Raw genomic sequence first — 21,251 nt, 5'->3', positions numbered from 1 at the left:
CCATTAGCGGTAAGTACGCCGGTCTTGTAGAAGACAACCTAGTGTAGAAGATAGGTTTAGTGATCCGGGTACTCAAACACTTTGTATGGGTGCAGCCGGAAGCATGCCACTCGAATCGTCACTTTGCACTGGTAGCTCTTCGAGTAGCCCGAATCTCAACCAAATAGAACCCATATGCCCGGATCCCATATCATTCCTGCCACCATATATTTCCGACTTAAGACTAGCTCAACCTTTTTCCGCATCTTCCAGCACCGCTCCAAGCCGGATCCCTTCCCTCCAAGAGCTCCAAGAAGAACTTGAAGGGCAAGCTCGGATGGCAGCTAAGGTACAGGAGACGGAAAACAAGAAGGCGTCCAAGGCCCGGATCCGCGAAGGAGAAAGGGGTCAATGGTGGCCTTGCGAGACTACCGACGTGGAGCTTAGAGAGCTCCAGAACGAAGGAATGATCTCCTCACATTGGAGTTTCACACGTGATTCCGTCGTCCCCAAGCCAGAAACCGGAGAAGTTGTCATGACTAAGGCTTGGGTGGAGCGCGGACTTTCACTCCCTTGTTCGGAATTTTTTCTCTCCATCCTCAGCACCTACGGGCTCCAGCCCCACAACATCTGCCCGAATTCATACCTTCTCCTGTCCAACTTCGTGACTCTCTGCGAAGGACACCTTGGGATCCGGCCAGACGTCAAGTTATGGCAGTTCTTTTTCCGGGTGAAGAAAGAAACCAAAGAGAAAGCAATGGTGAACTGCGGAAGCATGACGTTCATGCTCCGCCCTAGCCGCATGTACCCTCCCCATGACTCGCATGAGTCCGTCCGGTACTGGAACGCCGGATGGTTCTATGAGAGGAATGCCTCAGTTCCGAAAGTCCACGAGGGTCTGCCTCAGTTCATCAACGAACCTCCGGAAGAACTCGCAAGCTGGAGCTTCGTCCCTTCGCTCGCCCAGACCCCAATTCTGGAGAAGGCTGCGCGGAGAATCTCCTGGCTAGTCCACGACGGGCTAACCGGAGCCCAGCTCACACTTAGCTGGTTTTCCCGGAGAATCCAGCCTCTACGCTACAACGCGCGCCGATGTGCGCATATACCGGGGCGGATGATCCTCTCCGGGTTACCCGCCACGATCTTCCGGCCGACTCTCTGAAGAGAAGGATCAAGACGTTGGTGAAGATTCCGAGAGGCCAACAGGTCCCGGAACTGACCAAAGACATTTTCACAAACGACCAATGTCCTCCGGTAAGCTTCGTCCTTTTCACTGTTTCAAACTTCACAAGCTTTTGGATGTTTAACTTAATTTTATTCATTTTCCCTCCAGCTCAATACTTTGGCGGAGGAAGACTTTCGCGCCATTCTCCGTGTTCCCGTTACCGAAGACACGGCGGAGGAGGTTCCGGATGACGACGAGGAGGAAGAGGAACAGGCACCTCGCAAGGCGGCCCCTCGACCTACAAAGCGTCCCCGCGCCAAGGCTTCCGGCTCGAAGCCGGAGCTAGCGGCGAGGCCTCCGCCAAGAAACCGAAGACGGTAAAACCACCTCCGCTAGACTCAAGGAAAGCGGAGCGTGCACGTATACGGATGCTCTCAACAGCCGGCCAAGGCACGCGCCCCATTATCCCCGGCGCCTCGTAAGTTTCCGAACATGACACGATTTTAACTTAGCGAAATTATCTCTTGTCTGAATCCTTTCACTTGTTTGCAGGAACCCGAAACCCGCTGCCACGCGGACCGCCAGCCAGGAGCCCATTACCAAATACATGAAGAAATCTCCGGCAGTCGGTCCAGCTACTCCGGCTCCGCCAAGTGCCTCTCACCCTACTCCTCAGCCATCTCCTCCTCAGGCTGACCCGTCTCCCCCTCCCGCCACAGACACTCCACCGGAAATAATTCCGGTTAGCAGCGACAAGGTAGGTGGAGAAGATCCTAAGGCCAAAGGCCCTGCCCAAGAAGATGCAGGAGAACAAGGCCAAGGAGGGGCTGAAGTCACTTCTTCTGAGAAGGCCGGAGATGGCGATGGCGACATCGTCGTTTTTTCGAAGAACTTCGGAGATCCGGCTGACATCACTTCCACCCCCAAGGCGTATGCTACCAAGTTTTTCAACAAGCTGTCCGAGGCGGAGAAATGGGAGCTTGAACAAGACCTGCTCAACGCCATGCTGAACAATGCCTGGGGGAAACCTGATGCCGCGACATCGGAGATCCAAGATTTTAAAAAGGATGTCGGCCAGTTCTTCGACAAGCTCGTCTGTAAGCAAAAGGTACTCCCCAGTAGCCCCCAAGCATGTATGCGGAAACTGAAATAATAGTTAGCGCTTATATGCTTAGAGAAAAAAGTACTTCCGGGAAAGTTTTCAAATTGGACCAGTAGCCCCCAAGCATTATGGCGGAAAGATTCCGGCAATGATGCTTTAAAAGAAACCACTGCTACAGGCGGAATTTTTACTCCTGCACTGTGTAAATTTTACAGGAACAACAGGCGCTGCACTACGAGCTACACAAGAACATTGCTCTGCAGCGCCGCGTAACTCTGAGTCAGGCGGAAAATATCCGGACTCTGAAGGATGAAAATGCGGAGCTGGCTAAACAACTGGCAGACGCCCAAGGTTGGTTTCCGCCTTCTTCGTTGTTTAACCAAATTCCGACTTTGAACTTGCTATTAACTTATGCTTTTTTAGGCGCATCCTCCTCCCTGGCAACAACTTCGACTGAACTTGAGAACCTGCGCTCCTCGTACCAAGACTTGGAGACGAAGCTAAAGGAGGCGGAACTTAAGAGAGAGCAAGCCGAAAAGCAGCTGGCGGAGAAAAACTCCGAGCATGCCAAGGAAAAAGGGGAGCTGAAATTGAAGCTAAACGTTGACAGTGAAACTATCAAATCTCAGCAAAAAGAGCTCAATGGACTCCGGAAGTATATGGAGACCGCGGAACAGCACTGGGATTTGCTCAATGAGAACATCTTGGGTACCGATACTAGAACCTTGCCCAGATATTTGTTCCGACATTTTACTTTATGCTCGAAACTGTATGCTTATATCCTCACTGTTTTATGCAGAGCCGCTTGGGTATTCTGAAGAGCGCCGGAATTTGTTCCCGCGAGATGACCTTCTTCAACTTGCAGGCGATGACTGCAAAGATCTCATCTCCGCCTCCCGCAAGATATGTTATAACTTATCCATCAAGAGGAGTCGTACTTGCGACGTCCGGAAACTTATTGGAAAGATGGATGTTCTGCCGGAGCTGGTGACGGATCTGCAAGCGTCGTCAGCCCGAGGCGCAGCTGCAATGGCCCTGACCATGTGCCTAGCACATCATGCGGATCTTGATCTTGATCAGGTAACCACGGGCGTTCCTCCAGATGCGGATGTTAGCGCTCTCCTGGATGCAGTGAGCGGCTACGACACCCGTATCGCGCGCAGGATCCGGCATGGGGAATTCTACGACAAGGTCGTCCTTCCTGCCGACGAGTCCTTAGAAGCAGAACTTCAGAAGGAACTCGCTGCCAAGGCGCGACCTGCGGAATCCGGAACCCGGTTACTCGGACCAGCTCCAAGAATGCTCCCCAAGAGGAACCCAAGACCAGCACTCGCTGCCTCTGAAGAAAGTGATGAAGACGTGTCTTCTCCGGCCGAAGGCGCCAAGGAACAGGATCCAGAGGGCAAGACTTCTCCGGCTAAGGGGGAATGAGAACTTTTATTCCTGCGGGAAAAACAATGCATCATTTTGGCCCTAGCGAGGGTTTGTAATAAAACTTTAAATTCTTAAGTAGCTAGGAACGAAACGATTATGCATGGGGCGGAAACACTTATCCTGCTATCCGTTTAATATTATGTGCATGTTTCGTTTTATGTCGGAAAGCAAGTGCTGACTTCATTATTTTCCGGCTTGCCCGCTTGACCTTCCACGAGCCGGAAAACCTTAGCCGGAAACGCTCGCCAGCGGTGACGAAGCCCAATGGCAATCCGTCCATAACCGCGGAAACAAGCCCCCAGGCATAGGTGCCGGAAATCGCTACTAGGAATCCACGGGTTTGCAACAGATAACAACTTAATCAGAAAACTTAAGCTTACGTCCTAAAGGACGGTTTTAGAAATCACAACTTTTATACGCGCCTAGGCGGAAAACATCCAGCTCTGCGGTTTTAGTCGGAAAAAACATACACGATCTAAAATGAACAAGTAAAGGAGGTAAAAGACTCAAAGAGTGAACCATAAGCTTTATTTCATTGATCATGTATAACTATTACAGAGTTTTGTAACTCGGAAAAATATGCTAAGTGTAGAAAGGACGTAGCTGTGCGATATTCCAAGGGCGATCTGTTTCGTCGTATATGTCATCCGGATCCTCACGCTTGCGTTTCCGGCGCCAGTTAGCAGGTCTATCCCTCGGCTCGCGGAAATCGACAAGGTAGTACGATCCGTTATGAAGCACTTTGCTGATGACGAAGGGTCCTTCCCATGGAGATTGCAGCTTATGGTCTTTCACCTGTCGAAGGCGGAGGACCAGGTCTCCGGCCATGAAGGAGCGTTTCCGAACTCGGCGACTGTGATAGCGTCGGAGCTTCTGCTGGTAGATGGCGGAGCGCTGGTCAGCTAGGTTCCGAGCTTCTTCGATCAGGTCCACAGATAGCTGTCTGGCCTCGTCAGGTGTTTCTTCGTTATAGGCGGAAACTCGCGGTGAATCATGGATGATGTCGGAGGGAATCACGGCTTCAGATCCGTATACCAGGAAGAAAGGGGTAAACCCCGTTGACCTGTTAGGGGTAGTTCGCAAACTCCACAAGACAGCGTCTAGTTCGTCGGCCCAAGCTCCAGCTTGCTCGTCGCAGCGGTTCTTCAAGGCGTGGCTTGATTCCAGATAATATTAGACCGTTAGCTCTTTCGACTTGACCATTGGATTGTGGGTGAGCCACAGATGCAAGGTCCAATCGAATCCCCATTGTCTCACAATAATCCTTCAATTCTCCCTGAGCGAAGTTTGTGCCATTATCTGTGATTATGCTGTGCGGGATGCCGAATCTTATTACGAGGCTGATGACAAATTTTAGTGCCGTAGCACCGTCGTCTTTTCTCACTGGCTTGGCCTCGATCCACTTGCTGAACTTATCAACAGCGACCAGGAGGTATTCACAACCACCAGGAGATGATCGTTTTAACTTACCAACCATATCGAGCCCCCAGACCGCAAATGGCCAGGTGATAGGTATGGTCTTCAGCTCTTGGGCTGGAGCATTTGGTTGAGTAGCGTAATACTGACAACCTCGGCAGGTCTTGACTATTTTGTCAGCATCTTCTTTAGCTGTTAGCCAATAAAAACCTAGCCGAAAATCTTTTGCAACGAGTGACCTGGGAGCGGCATGGTGCCCGCAGTCCCCTGCGTGGATCTCTCTGAGGATTTCAATGCCATCTTGATTGGAGACGCATTTGAGAAACACCCTCGTTGCGCTTCGTTTGTAGAGCTGTCCATCAACAATTGTGTAGGATCGTGCTCGTCGATGATGCGGCGTGCGAGGACCTCGTCCTCCGGCAACTTCGATCGATGAGGTAGTCCAGGAAAGGTTGTGTCCAAGCCGGAATGGTAGCTAATACCTCTCCGGCCGGAGACACCGCCACTTCTGGGTTTTCCGGGTTAGCGCCCTTCACCGAGGGTATCCGGAGGTGCTCTAAGAAGATTCCAGGCGGAATTGGCTTTCTGCCGGATCCGAGCTTGGATAGCATATCTGCCGCTGTATTGTCGTCTCTTCTGACGTACTTGACTTCGTATCCGAGGAAGCTCTTGGCGATCTCGTCAACTTCGTCTCTGTAAGCCGCCATGACGGAATTTCTGGCGTTCCAGGTTCCGGCTACTTGCTGTGCCACCAGGTCGGAATCTCCGCAGCAAATGATGTGCTTGATCCCTATTTCCTTTGCGATGCGCAGTCCGTGTAGTAGAGCCTCGTATTCCGCCATGTTATTTGTAGCTTCGAAGTGGATCTGCAGGACGTATTGCAGTTCTTCTCCGGTAGGGGACTTCAGGGTGACTCCGGCTCCACGAGCCTTGATGCTGCTTGGATCCGTCGAAGTGCATGACCCATGTTTCGGTTCCGGCTCCAGACTTGCATCCGGAGCTTCTGTCCAATCTGCAACGAAATCTGCCAAGACTTGGGATTTTACCGCAGTCCTAGGCTTGTAGGCGATGTCGAAGGGTGACATAGGCATCCCAAATGGGCCTGCCGGATATAGTACCCGGGGTTTACTGAAGGCCCACTACTCGAAGAATAAGAAGATTCGGAAGCCCAAGATGTATTTAAGGAAAAGATAGAGTTGTAATAGGAAGTGTTATTTGTAATCCGGCGGGATGAGTTAGAAACCGTCCCGAACTGCGTAACTTGTACGAAGCGAAACCCTCGGCTCCACCTCTTATATAAAGGGGGAGTCGAGGGACGAAGAGATCATCGAATCATTGTTCACAGACCCTAGTTTTCATATTCGTCGAGTACTTTTCGGCTGAAACCTTCGAGATCTACTTGCCCTCTACTTCTAACTAAACCCTAGCCTATAACCCGTAGGCATTGACAAGTTAATCCCTTGTCAATTGGCGCCGTCCGTGGGGATTAGAGGCGTAAGGATCTGATCTCGATGGCACGTTCAAAGTCTTCGACATCGTCAACCGGAAGCAACACTATGGATCGAGGTAAACAGATCGCTGCTGGTCTTGTTGATTTTGTTCCTCACCCACCCTCCCGTTTGGATGCATATGCGTATCTGGCGGAGCCCTTGGAGATGACGTTCGGAAGGTTTCACTTTCGCGTCGAGAAAGAAGGATCGTATCGTGTCGAAATTCCGATTTCGTCGGGATCGTCGCCGGTCGATTCTGATTTTTCAAGATATGCATCGTCAAGCTGAGTCGAAGAAGAAACTTCGTCAACACGTTACGTCGCATCGAGCAAGAGAGAAACTCGCCAAAATCTTCAGCGACACATCGTTTGAGTCATCCGCGGACTCATATATAGCGATGGCTCAAGCGATGTCGACAGTTACGACTTCATCGACAAATCTATCACGATGGGCAAGGTCTTCATCAATCTCAACAATGATGTCACCAAACCCAATATAGATCAGAGTACAAAATATCATCAGATTTATGCTATCGACAATCAAGAGGAAACATCGGAGGCTTTCGACGATTTGGGCAATCCTTTCGTCGATCCCTCAGATCTAAGGAGAGGTATGGGCACTAAATATGTCGGGCCCACGCCACGTGTCAGCGTTCAACTTCCACAAGCAGCTTGGGATAGAGCAGCAAAAGCTCTAGATGGTTCGGAACCAATGACGACGACAGCCACAGCTCAAGAACTGCAAGCTTATCAATATAGGCTCGCACGAACTGCCCGAGAAATAGAAAAACGAGACGACTGAGTTGAACGGGAGAAAGGAGGCAGCACGCATCAAGCGAGGAGAAGGACAGATCTAAGTGGACAATCTAGAATTTCGGGTGATAGCCACGGGAGGCTCGGAACGAGAGGAAGATCAAGGTTACAACACATACCCGAAGCGAAAGAGAGCACTTGATTCAAAACCTCGACATGTCCTTTATGTCGATAGATACAAGAGGAAATATTATCCCTAAGACACAGAAGCTGGGTATATGGCGACACAAGCTTACATCCTTGCATCCAGGCCACCCCCAGGAGATCCAAGGGAAACATTATACAACATGGCGTTAGCAGGGGTTGGAGCTATGGGGACAGCGTTCGTAGCAACACCTCCCGAAAGAGCGGCAAGGCAAAATAGTCCACGACCTGCGGCAGCAACAGCGGCAGCTCCTGAAGGACCAAGTGGAGCAAGAGATACAGGAGCACAAGCAAGGGTTGATAGAGCGAGGCAAAGCAGAAGGGATCATCGGCAGTCCCCAGAACTCAACGACGAGGATATGTGCGGTCTACCGTGCTTCACGAGAAGAATCCGAAAAACTCGAGTCCCCTCAGGATTCAAGTTACCCGATCACTTCAAAAAATTCGACGGTTTGCAAGATCCAGAAGATTGGCTAATTGATTACCTCGAGACGGTAAAGCTAACTCGGAGGAACTAGGGCAACAGCCATGCAAAGTATTCAGGTGCACTTAAGTGGAGCCGCACGATCTTGGATCAAAAAACTTCCGCCAGGATCCATCGACAGCTGGGAAAGTTTCGAGGACGTATTCGTCAAGAATTTCAGGTCCACATGCAAAAAACCTGCGTCGTTAGAAGAACCGAGAGCGTGTCGACAAAAGCCGGACGAGTCAATGAGAAAATATATCCAAAGGTGGAACATCATAAAAAACTCGGCAGAAAATATATCTGACGAGAGAGCAATAGATGCGTTTGTCGCAGGAATTAGGCGTGGAGATTTCGTCGAGGACTTGGGAAGGACCAATCCAAAAACAGTATCCGCGTTGATGGAGATAGCAAATAGATGGGCAGACGGAGAAGACGCTGTCCACAATAAACGACACAGGTCGCCAGAGGAGGACCGTGGTCGAAATTATCAATCGAGGCGACGATTTCCTCGACAGTACCAGAACTACGATGCTCCAGGGCAAATTTCGGCTGGATTCCGAGCCAGCGCAGGAGGAAACAATAGAGATGATTATCAGAGAAGTAATGAGCAGAGAAGCGACAACAGAGACGACTCCCGCAATAGACAAAATAGCGGACCAAGGTTTCCAAGACCTTTCGTGTCCCCCGAAGAAATGCTGAACGGACCGTGCCAGATGCACTTCTTCCTCGACAGCAACGGGAAAAGACAGTCAGGGCACCTACAAAAAGACTGTCGAAATTTTCAGGCAATGTTTAGATACGCAGAAAACGCTCACGCTCGAGCAGCACAGAGAAACCCTCGGGAGCCCAGGGAGCGAAGTTCACCTACCGCCACCTCCCGCGATTACGAGAGAACAATCAACACCAGCTTAGAATAGCGGCAGCACTCTGCACCACCACCCTATGTTGATCCTAATTCCAACGGAGCAGTGTCGATGATTCAGAAGGGAAGGCCGTCCAATAGAGCTCAAAAAGTAATCTCACGACAGGTGTTCATGGCAGAAAAAATGCCTCCACCAACAGTGGAATACCTCAATTGGTCAGGGCAAGACATCGGCTTCACCATAGCGGACCACCCGCAGCAAGTTCCTCGACCGGGACGGTCGAGCACTTATTCTGCCGGCGGTTATCGCGAGGATTTGACGTTTCTCGAGTATTCATAGATGGCGGCAGCAGCTTAAACCTTATGTATGCAGATACATTGAGGAAGATGAACATATCCTTAGCAAACCTGAAGCCAACGGACACAAGGTTCCACGGCATCACACCAGAGAAACCAAGTTACCCATTGGGAAAGATAGAAAATTATAGAATCGAGAAACTGGAGTTTGAAGTCGTGGATTTCCCATCGCAGTACCACGCTTTGTTGGGACGACCAGCATACGCTCGATTTATGGCAGTACCACACTATACATACCTATTATGGAGATTGCCTGGACCCAAGGGACCAATCACGGTCAAAGGGAGTTTTGCCTTAGCTGATAAGTGCGACAAGGATTTCCATCGGTTATTAGAAACCTTTGGGATGCAAGCTGAGTACTTGGCATCGAAAAGCATGACTGATTACGACGTACTGCCAGACGTTGGAAGGCCAAACAAAGAATCAACTTTCAACACAGAGAAAAATTCTAAGGAGGTGCGGATTCACCCGACGGATCCAAAAAGACGACATCCATTGCAAACAACATGGATATCGCATAGGAAAGCGCGCTCGTCGAGTTCCTCCGTGAGAACTGGAAAATCTTCGCATGGTGTCCAGCTGACATGCCGGGAGTACCCAGGGAACTTGCCGAGCACCACCTAAATTTGGATCCAACAACGAAACCAATCGGACAACCTTTGCGGCGTTTTTCGGAACCAAACCGCAAATCCATGTTATCGAAATAAATCGACTAGAGGAAGCTGGTTTTATCGAGAGAGATATCTACGAAGCCACGTGGGTAGCTAACCCGGTGATGGTGCCAAAGAAAAACACGACAGTCCTTCGCATGTGCGTCGACTTCACGTGTCTCAACAAACATTGTCCCTAAGGATCACTTTCCCCTCCCAAGGATCGATCAAATCATCGACTCCACGGTAGGTCGTGAACGTCTTTCCTTTTTGGATGCATACTCTGGTTATAACCAGATCAGATTAAAAGAAGATGATGAAGCCAAAACAGCGTTTATTACACCTTACGGCGTGTTTTGCTACAAGACAATGCCTTTTGGTCTAAAAAATGCGGGAGCAACATATCGAAGGATGATGCGAAGTGTTTAGCAACACAGATCGGGAAAAACGTGCAAGTATACATTGATGATGTCGTCATAACGTCAAAGAAGGGGGCAACGCTGATCGAGGATCTCAAAGAAACTTTTGACAACCTCGACAAATTCTGCCTCAAGCTCAACCCGACAAAGTGTTCTTTTGGCGTTCCAGCAGGAGAACTTCTGGGGTTTCTAGTTTCAGCAAGAGGGATTGAAGCAAATCCAGACAAAATACAAGCCATAGTAACAATGAGAAAGCCAACAAAGTTGAAAGAAATACAGCAGCTAACTGGGCGAGTCGCAGCTTTGAGCAGATTCGTCGCCAGGTTAGGAGAAAAAGCGTTACCATTTTATGCGCTGATAAAACAAGGAGATAAATTCCAGTGGAACGAAGAGGCCGATAGAGCTTTCGAAGATCTGAAGCGAAAAATCTCGACACCACCAATCCTGGTGGCTCCAAAGGAAAAGGAACCTCTCTTGTTGTATATTGCAGCCACACCCCAAGTGGTTAGCACGGTGTTAGTTGTCGAAAGAGAAGAAGAAGGGAAAATCCATGGAGTGCAGCGACCAGTATACTTCGTGAGCGAAGTCTTGTCGCCCTCAAAACAAAGGTACCCTCGGTACCAAAAGCTAGCATATGGAGTGTTCACGACGAGCACGGAAATTGCGCCACTATTTTTCGGCACACCCGATCATAGTGGTCAATGAAGCTCCTTTGTCAAATATACTCGAACAATCCGGAAGCTACGGGTCGTGTCTCCCTTCGGGGAATAGAACTTTCCCCTCGGGACATCACGTATGAAAAAAGAAAAGCAATAAAGTCGCAAATACTACCGGACTTCATCGCAGAGTGGATGGAGTTGCAAAATACAGGACCTCCAGATTTATCGAGAACCTGGACTATGAACTTTGATGGGTCCAAAAGACTAGAAGGAGGCTGGCGCAGGAGTAGTACTCATATCACCTGAAGGCGACAAATTGAAGTACATCCTTCGGATGACGTTCCCTAACGCATCTAACAATGAAGCGAGAATATGAGGCTCTCATACACGGGATGAAGATGGCGAAAGCCTCGTGGTGCAACTCGATTAAAAATCTTTGGCGACTCACGGTTGGTAGCGCAGCAAGTTATGAACCAATGTGACGCAATCAATGATAGCATGATGGCATACAAGGAGGTGTACAACGAGCTCGAGAAGTTGTTCGATGGATGCGAAGTAAATCATATTAGTAGATTGAGCAACGACGAAGCCGACGTTCTTGCAAACATCGGGTCGCAATGCACCTGGCAGTCCCGCCAGGTGTATTCTGGGAAGAGATAACAGAGAGATCCACTAAGCCGACAAAATCAAAAAAGAAGGAGAAGAAACCCTCGGGGGCTACCAAGGAGAAGCAAGAGGAAGAAGAAGAAGATCAAGACCTGGTCATGGTAATACGGACACCATGGATGCAACCGTACATATCATATATCCTCGGGAAAGAAATACCCGACGATCCAGGTCGAAGCAAGGCGAGTAATTCGACGCTCCAAAGCTTTCACGGTGGTCAAGGGAGAATTGTATAAGCGAAGTATTTCAGGCGTCTTGCAAAGGTGCGTCACACCCGAAGAAGGAAGAATAATTCTGAAGGATGTACACGAAGGAATATGTGGACACCACGCAAGTAGTCGAGCTATTGCGGCCAAAGTTTTTCGGGCAGGATTTTATCGGTTGACAGCAATCGAGGACGCCAAGGAAATAGTAAGAACTTGCGACGCGTGTCAAAGGTTTGCCGCAAAACCTCACTCTCCAGCAGCAGAGTTAGCACCAATACCATTGTCGTGGCCCTTTGCACAATGGGGACTCGATATGGTTGGCAAGTTACATAAATCATGGCCAGGAGGGAAGGAGTACATGCTAGTAGCTGTCGATAAGTTTACAAAGTGGATAGAAGCGAAGCCGATAAATTCACCAGATGGAGCGTCCGCAGTAAAATTCGTAAAAGGCCTCGTCTTCAGATTTGGAGTGCCCCATAGCATCGTCACAGACAACGGCAGTAACTTCACATCCCATGAATTCAAAGATTATTGCGAAGAGGTCGGTATCAAGCTGAACTTTGCGTCAGTTGCACATCCTCAAACCAATGGGCAAGTCGAGAAAGCCAATGGCATCATCTGCAATGGCATCAAGAAGCGCTTGTTAGGACCACTGGAAAAAGCTCGACACACCTGGCCAGAAGAACTACCAAGCGTGTTGTGGAGCATCCGAACAACACCAAACACAGCAACACAGGAAACTCCGTTTTTCCTGGTTCATGGAGCAGAAGCAGTACTACCAATCGAGATAGAGCACAACTCTCCACGTGTCGCTGAATATGATGAAGAAACGTCGAGAAAAGCGCTAGAAGACGACGTCGACGCACTTGATGAAGCTCGAGATGAAGTATTATCTCGGGTAACCAAATATCAACAGGACTTGAAGAACTACCACAGTCGACGTTTGCGGCCAAGATCTTTTCAGGTGGGAGACCTAGTTCTTCGGCTCACGCAAAAAAGTCATGAAAAACTCGAGTCACCATGGCTTGGCCCTTACATTGTCACGGAAGTAATCGGAGGAGGAGCATACAGAATAAAGGACAAGAAGACAGGGGTGGAGGAGCCAAACCCCTGGAACGTGGCGCAACTTAGGCGATTCTACGCCTAGAGTCAAAATATAGTCTGTAAAACTTCAATGTACTGAAACGCCCGCGAGTTTTCAGACGCACTCTTTTCCTTTTTCGGGGCACCGAGTGGGGCCGGAGAAGGTTTTTAATGAGGCGGGCTCGCGGTGCTGCAATATAATAAAGATAGTGACAATATAACTTTTCTTCTTCATCGACACGACCAAAGTCTTTGTTCCGACAAATTTCAATATAGTTCATCGACAAAAGAAAAACCTCGCCTTGGTATTTAAAGTACCTCGTGAGTCAATAAAAATACAAAATAGTACTCAATAAAAAGCTCGGGGGCTTATCTTTGCCTTAAATATATAAATGCCTTGGTTCAAAACCTCGCAAATATACAAATATAGTAAAGAGTCACCGAAACACTCGGGGGCTAAACAAACAGAGAAATACAATGATTGCTTTACAATATAGTCATGGATTACAAAGAAGAAATATCTACAAGAAGAAAGTAACTAATCTTGATTCAGTATGTCATCAAGAGTAACTCTGTTTTCCTCGGGAGCAGCACCAAGAAAATCGGCGTAATGGCCATCGGCAAAAAAGTCGGCATCCATCCGAAGCAGGTCCTCAATCATTTCTTCGGCTATAGGCGTAACTTTCGTGTTAATCCTATCAACACCAACTCTTCGACGCTTTACCTTTTGGTGAACCTTCTCGACAACCTGGGTAAGGTCAAGCTTCGAGTGGCAGATCTGGAGCATGATAAGAGCAAATCTGGCGCCAGCCACCAGTTGAGCTCTGACAAAATCATGGATACTGCGAGCATCCTTGAACCTTTCCATCAATTCAGGAAGAGTTTTTGGTTGGACGTTACGAGGAAACATAGAGTTGTAAACCATGGACAAGGTCTTGGTACAGAAGTCAAGAAAGTCGTGAGTCTGAGAGGTGCGCTCTTGAAATCTGACAATTTGGCGAGTCCTCTCTGGGGTAGCCCAAAACAAAGAACCATGGTCCAAAGAAAGATTAACAAGGAGGGTCGTCCTAGCATTGACTTTCTCTTCTTCGGCAGCAGCATCAATAAAGGCGCCTATTAACACAAAGAAGTGGAAACCTTTAAGAGAATAGTATGAAGATGAAAGATATCAGAGGATGAAACAAACATACCCGACATATCTGCACTGGCTTCGTTCATTAATTCGAGCATAAAATTTTCTCGAGTATTCGCCTTTTCAGTCTCGGAAGCAGCAATCTCCGTAGCAGCCACGGCCTCTTGGGCTTGTTGAAGAGCAACTTTTTCGGCTTCAGATGACTTACGAGATTGCTCCATCATCACAAGTGTTTGTTTCTTCGCATGCTGAAGTTGCTGCCGAAGTTCATCCAGTTCTTGCAACACAATATCGTCGACAGGTGCAGGATCAGCAAAAGCTCTCCTCGCGTGGGAAGAAGAAGGCGAAACATTGGAAGGAGCGGAAGATGGAGTATAGTTGTCAAATATCAACTGAAATTTAAACAAGACAACATCAAACAACCAGTAAAGATAGAAGTTTTCATTAATTTCTTAGAATAATTACAAGAGCATTACAGTGGAGCTAAGGAAGTACGTGTCGCCAAATGACTACTTTGGCGACAGGAGCAAAAGAAATAGAAAAACAGAGGCATTCAACTAGACCTCCGGCTTTGATGAGCTAGGAGTTGCAGACGGCTGGATGCCGAGATAAGCCAGGATTTTCTTCGTGTTGGGTTTAGCTGCCTTCATCAAAGATTTCCACCTCGACTGTTCTATCTGTTCGGTATCTCCAACTTTCGCCCGATCGATAGTTTGTCGGCTATCGGCAACCAAGGCAACGAGTATTTTCCACGGCAACCTTCATATTCTCATGACGCACTCTCAGCCCAAGATCTTCAGAGGGATTGAAGCACTTGGCGAGATTAAGGAAAGTTGCGGGTTCCTCTTTCTTTGGGAAGAAATAAGGAAAGAGCCGCGACAGCCCTGTTTTAGCCTGATCAATGCCTTCGCGTGCCTCTGATCCATGAAACTCGAGGAATGAAAAGGCGTCAAGTAGAGGATCATTGGCGGGATCTTCAAGTTCAAACTCTTGGGCTGTTCTCACTGTCAAGAAAGAAACTTATTGAGCAACAAACGAGTGCAGAGAAGAAAACACAAAAGATACGAAGTGGTACAGATACTTACTAACGAAGCGGCGACTTTGCGTCCTTATACGCTTAAGAAGCGCCTCCTCGCGGGCAGATTGGGCAGCTATGTGATCGCTTAGTGAAGTTTCGGCAGTGTGAAGTTTCTTTTTAAGATCTTCGACACCAGCAGCATCAGCCTTGGCCTTGTCAGCCTCTGCTCTAGCTTCAATAGCGTCCAATTCAGCCTTTTTGAGAGCCTCTTTACTATGCTCCAATTGTTGAGCAAGTGTGTTGGCACGCTCGTTGGCTTCCGCCAGTTTTTCTGGCAAAGAAGATAAATATAGTTAAGAATTTCGACAGCAAAGGAGCAAAAAGGTAGAGGCAAAAAGCAAAACATTACCTTCAGTTTTATTAGCATATTCACGGTACCCAACAAATTGGGCACCGATGCGAAGAAGATCCTTGATCATAGGCTGTTAAACAAAGGAAAGGAGAAAATGGTGGTATGAGAAACATACGATGGTACATCGAAATAGACAAAGAAAACATAGACAATGACAAGAAAGTGAAAAACTTACATCCTCCAAAAGAGGGTTAGAGGAGCTACTCGATTGGAGAGTAGGCTCCGGGTTGATCTCCGCCCTTGCCCTTTTTGGTGAAGGGGCTCGGGGGCTCGAAGGAGGAGTAGACACGCCGACGTTTTGTTGAGGAGGCGAGGATTCCTCCCCTTCAACTCGCGGCTCTGAAATAACTAGGGTACGTGACGTACTCGTTCGAGCAGCCACATCCAAAGTTGGTGTTTCTTCGTCATCATCACTATAGAAAAAGGGTGACAGCATAAAAAGCAAGGCAAGCAAAAATTTTTGAAGAGAAAAACAAAAAAAGACAGGGAACTTACGAACTGATGAGACTCGCGAGATATGGATCGTAAGCTGCCTTTTGCGGTGAAGGAACAGTTTCTTCGGGTTTAGAAGTCCCGGAATCTCCGACATCATCCCTCTTCCTTTTGTTCTTTGGAGAAACAGCAGGAGGAGGAGATTGTGCAGAGGTGGTACCTTCAGAAGCAGCATCCTTTTCAACAGATCCCGCAGATTTTCGAGAATCTGCGGGTTCATTCACAAAAGAGGGGGCCTCTTGGTTATCATCAGTGACAACAGCCCTTTCTTCGACATCTCCACCTTCAGGAAGGGGAGGAAGAGAAACAAGATTCGGATGATTCTATATAAAAATAAGGGAAGCTGTCAGCAAAGGAGTTACAAAAAAAAAGATAGTAAGATAGCAATAAAACAACTAGACAAAGTCTACCTTGGGAAGCGCATTGTCGGCACTGTAAGGTTTTACGCGACAAGAAGAAGGGATAGGATCTTTTTTGCTAAGAGAAGAGATTTTTCGGACGAGCTTTTCCAAGTCCTTAACCTCCAAATCCGCGAGTCGATCTACGTCTTCGTCGCGATATTTCCGAGAGGAATTTGCGAGCTTGAAGAGGTTGCACTCTACTCTTAAGGAAATACACGTATCTGGTACGACAATTCTTTGCCGCGAGTGTTCGAATTCATGGATGCGAGTCATCGGGCCTCGTCGAAGATCTTTCTTCTTCGGTAGCTTCGCATCCCGAGAACGGCGACGGAGAATCTTCTCGGCACCATCGAACGGAGGAATGTTGTCCTCTGCGCACCCGTGGTTTTCTTCTTGAATGTACAACCACTTCTTGCGCCACCCTTGAACGGAGTCAGGGAGTTTCACATCGAAGTAGTCGACGGTGGAGCGAACAGAGATAACAACGCCGCCTATATTATAGGCGACATTGGGAGAACCATTGCGGCGACAGAAGAAAATGCGCTTCCATAGCGCCCAATTGGGCGAGACGCCAAGGAAGGCTTCACAAAGAGTAATGAAAATGGAAATGTGGAGGATTGAGTTTGGCGTGAGGTGGTGAAGTTGAAGACCGTAGACAAACAGTAATCCACGGAGGAAAGGATGAATGGGGGCGGACAAACCGCGGATGAGATGGTCGACAAAACTTACCCGGTACCCCATTGGAGGGGCTGGGTAGCTTTCTTCGCTTGGGAAGCAGAGCGCTTTGGGTTTCTTGCTAATCCCAAGTTTCTTCAAAAGGTTGAGGTCTTGATTGGAAATCTTTGACCTTTCCCACTCCGCCGTCCCAAGATCCGCGGCGGCCATGGAGGATTCCGGCGTATCGTGCCTCGTCAAACGACGCGGTGGCATCAACAATGGCGCGGAAGTGTAACTTGGAGGAGAAAAGCTCGGGGAATAGAGAGCGCAAGAGGAGGTTTTTGCGAGAGGAGATAAGGAGAGCGGCGCGAGTGGAAGTGCTCGAGGAGGAAGAAGATGATCTTATATAGAGGTGCGGTGAAGCGACGGAACCGTTGGATGAAAAAAGAATGCAGCAGATGATCACCACGTGGCAACAAGGGTAACATAGTATTTCAACATTGACGAGGTTACAGAACGTGCGCCAGGAAAAGCGGAGGACGTGTGTCCCCCACTTGCACGACGTGTCAACGTGGTGGTAGCAATGGACCCACAAGGCAGACCAATCTCGACCATTAAAAAAGTTGAAGAGAATTTGACAAAGGAAAATATGTCGACAAGAAAAATAAAAAGAGGATGGCGGCAGGATAAGTTATTTGCATACTTCGAGAGCTTTTGGTCAGAAACAAGTTTTTGCCCAAATGCTCGGGGGCTACTCCCATCGGGAGCGCTGTTCGCGCACCCGAGAGAAAAAAAAAATAAAAGAAGAAGAAGAAAAAGGGAGAGAAAGAATATTGGGAGATAATGGCAATATAGCGACAAGGTGGACTAAAATGTTGAGCCTACAACCAAGCACAAGTTCTTGGCTGTAGCCTCGGGGGCTACTCCCATCGGGAACGCTGTTCGCGTGCCCGATGAAATTTAAAAAAGAGGAAGAAGAAAGAAAGATAGAAAAGCAAGAGAGTATATTTCGAGTTATAATTAACTCTACATATACTCCCATCGGGAAAATAATATAAGTCATATTTGACTCGATAAAATGTGCCATTCCAACAGCCGGAAAAGCACTCGACAATATATTCTCAGAACGCCAAAGTTGCGATCAATTTCTGAATGCCGCAAATTTGCGAAGGTAAGACCCCGGATCCATTCTCGCTGGGCGTGGCATCGCCGAAGACTGCGCTCTGCTACTTTTATCCGTATCAACGGATACGAAGAAAAATCCTAACGGACGCGTTAGGTACTCGATAAATTTGATCGGGACTCGACGGAATGGTAAGACCTTAAGCGGCACTCGTCGAAGTTTACACCGAGTATCCCGAGATCATGTCCGGGGACGTGATTTTGAAGTAGGTTTTTGCGGATTGCCACTAGAGCAGTTAACTAGTACCTGATCCGTCAGATGAATTAGCCCCAACTACCAATATCCCTGTACAATATAGAATTTTATAAAGAAGAAGTATGGAAGTTAGAGCTTTCAAGTAAAAATAAACAGTGGAGATTTTCCCTGATTCTATGATTCAAGCAAAATCTCGGGGGCTACTGACATAGGCATCCCAAATGGGCCTGCCAGATATAGTACCCGGGGTTTACTGAAGGCCCACTACTCGAAGAATAAGAAGATTCGGAAGCCCAAGATGTATTTAAGGAAAAGATAGAGTTGTAATAGGAAGTGTTATTTGTAATCTGGCGGGATGAGTTAGAAACCGTCCCGAACTCTGTAACTTGTACGAAGCGAAACCCTCGGCTCCACCTCTTATATAAAGGGGGAGTCGAGGGACGAAGAGATCATCGAATCATTGTTCACAGACCCTAGTTTTCATATTCGTCGAGTACTTTTCGGCTGAAACCTTCGAGATCTACTTGCCCTCTACTTCTAACTAAACCCTAGCCTATAACCCGTAGGCATTGACAAGTTAATCCCTTGTCAAAGGGGGATAGTTCAATGCCCCATTTAGCCGTCCGTCCTGTTGCGTCAGCGTTGTTGAGAATTGTTGACAGCGGAGCTTTGCTCACAACTGTTACTGGGTGCTCTTGGAAGTAGTGTCTCAGCTTCCGGCTGCCTAGGAAAACTCCATAAGCTAGCTTCTGAAAGTGAGGGTATCTTTGCTTTGTCTCCGTCAGCACCTCGCTTATGTAGTAGACTGGTCTTTGGACGTCATATTCATGACCTTCTTCCTTTCGCTCCACTACGATGACGAGGCTGATAACTTTGTTGGTAGCTGCCAGGTAAAGGAGCATTGGCTCTGACTCTGCTGGGGGCTGCCAAGATAGGTGGGGAGGTAAGTATTTCCTTCAACCCTCGAAGAGCTGCGTCGGCTGCGTCGTCCCGGACAAATTTGTCCGTTTTCTTCAACAACTTGTACAGAGGTAGCGCCTTCTCGCCAAGACGGCTAACAAACCTACCGATTGCTGCGACACAACCCGTTAGTCGTTGCACATCTTTGAGACAAGTTGGCCGTTTGATACACAGGATTGCCTTGATCTTTTCCGGGTTCACCTCAATGCCTCTGTGAGAGACTATGAAGCCAAGGAGTTTTCCGGCTGGCACGCCAAAGACGCACTTCAGCGGATTCAACATCATCTTGTACCTGCGGAGGTTGTCGAAGGTTTCTGTGAGGTCGCTGATCAAGTCGGATCCTTTCCGGGTCATGACCGCGATGTCGTCGACGTATGCGTGCACGTTCCGGCCAATTTGGTCCTTCAGGCACCGCTGCATGGTACGTTGGTAAGTAGCACCTGCATTTTTCAAACCAAAAGGCATAGTAACATAGCAGTAAGTACCAAACGGGGTTATGAATGAAGTCGCCTTTTGGTCGGATTCCTTCATCCGGATCTGATGATACCCGGAATATGCATCAAGAAAACATAGAAGTTCCGCCCCCGCCGTCGAATCAATGACTTGGTCAATGCGCGGCAAGGGGAACGGATCCTTCGGGCAATGTTTGTTCAAGCCAGAGTAATCGATGCACATTCTTAGTATTTCGGTGTTCTTTTTGGGTACAAGGACGGGATTCGCGACCCAATCGGTGTGGATAACTTCTATTACAAAACCTGCTTCTAGTAACTTTGCTAGTTCCATTCCTATGGCGCGGCGCTTCTTGTCTCCAAAGCGTCGCATAGCTTGCTTCACTGGTTTAGCCCCCGGATTTATGTTGAGGTAGTGCTCGGCGAGTTCCCTAGGTACTCCGGACATGTCAGAAGGTTGCCATGCGAAGATATCCATGTTAGCGCGGAGGAACTCGACGAGCGCGCTTTCCTATTTGGGGTCCATGTTGGCTCCGATTGAAACCTGCTTGGAAGAGTCACCCGGAATGAGGTCATGCTTCTTTGTTTCTATCGCGGGCTTGAAGGAGGTTTTCTGCTCGGAGATCTGCTTCTTGGTGGTCTGCATCTCAGTCGGGTCCACCTGCGGCTCGTAGCCTTTCGGCTCTTCTCCGGATATGACGGACTCGCGAAGGCGGCTTCGCCCAACTCGCACTCATGAGCCTTTTTGTAGTCTCCGGTTATGGTGATCATACCATTAGGACCCGGCATCTTGAGCTTGTTGTAGATATAGCACGCTCTTGCGTGGAACTTGTGGTAGGTGGGCCTGCCGAAGATGACATGGTAGGAGCTCTTGAAGGGCACAACTTCGAACGTGATCTTTTCTTCGCGGAAATTGTGAACATCGCCGAAAGCCACGGGAAGTGTGATGCTGCCAAGGGAGTTCGCCTTCTTACCCGGAACCACGCCGTGAAACTCAGTGTTCGCTGTGTTTGAGCTGTTCCTTGGTGAGGTTCATCCGCTCCGAGTCTCCAGGTACATGATGTTCAAGCTGGCTCCGCCATCCATGAGGCACTTGGAGAAGTCATACCCATCTATGCGGGGACTCACAACCAAGGCGTAGTATTCTTTGGGCACAATGGCGGGATGATCCTCCCTGTCAAATGTGCACGGAACTTCCGACCACCTGACATACTGCGGCACAGCCGGAACCGTGGCGTTCGGGATCCGGGTAGCTGATTTTGTAGCGCGGACTGTGGGGGTTCCGAGGAAGGTGTGGTAAGCCCCCACGCTCTTTTTCTCGAAGGGGTTGGATTTACCTGCGGATCCGGCTTTGGGATCCGGCGAGTTATCATCCTCGTCCATCGCCTCGGAACTGTCCTCTTCTTTGTCCTTGTTCTTGCCCTTGCCTCCTTTGCCGCGTG

The sequence above is a fragment of the Lolium rigidum genome, chromosome 3, assembly GCF_022539505.1.
Source record: "Lolium rigidum isolate FL_2022 chromosome 3, APGP_CSIRO_Lrig_0.1, whole genome shotgun sequence".
Classification (NCBI taxonomy): domain Eukaryota; kingdom Viridiplantae; phylum Streptophyta; class Magnoliopsida; order Poales; family Poaceae; genus Lolium; species Lolium rigidum.
This window is presented reverse-complemented; position numbering follows the sequence as displayed.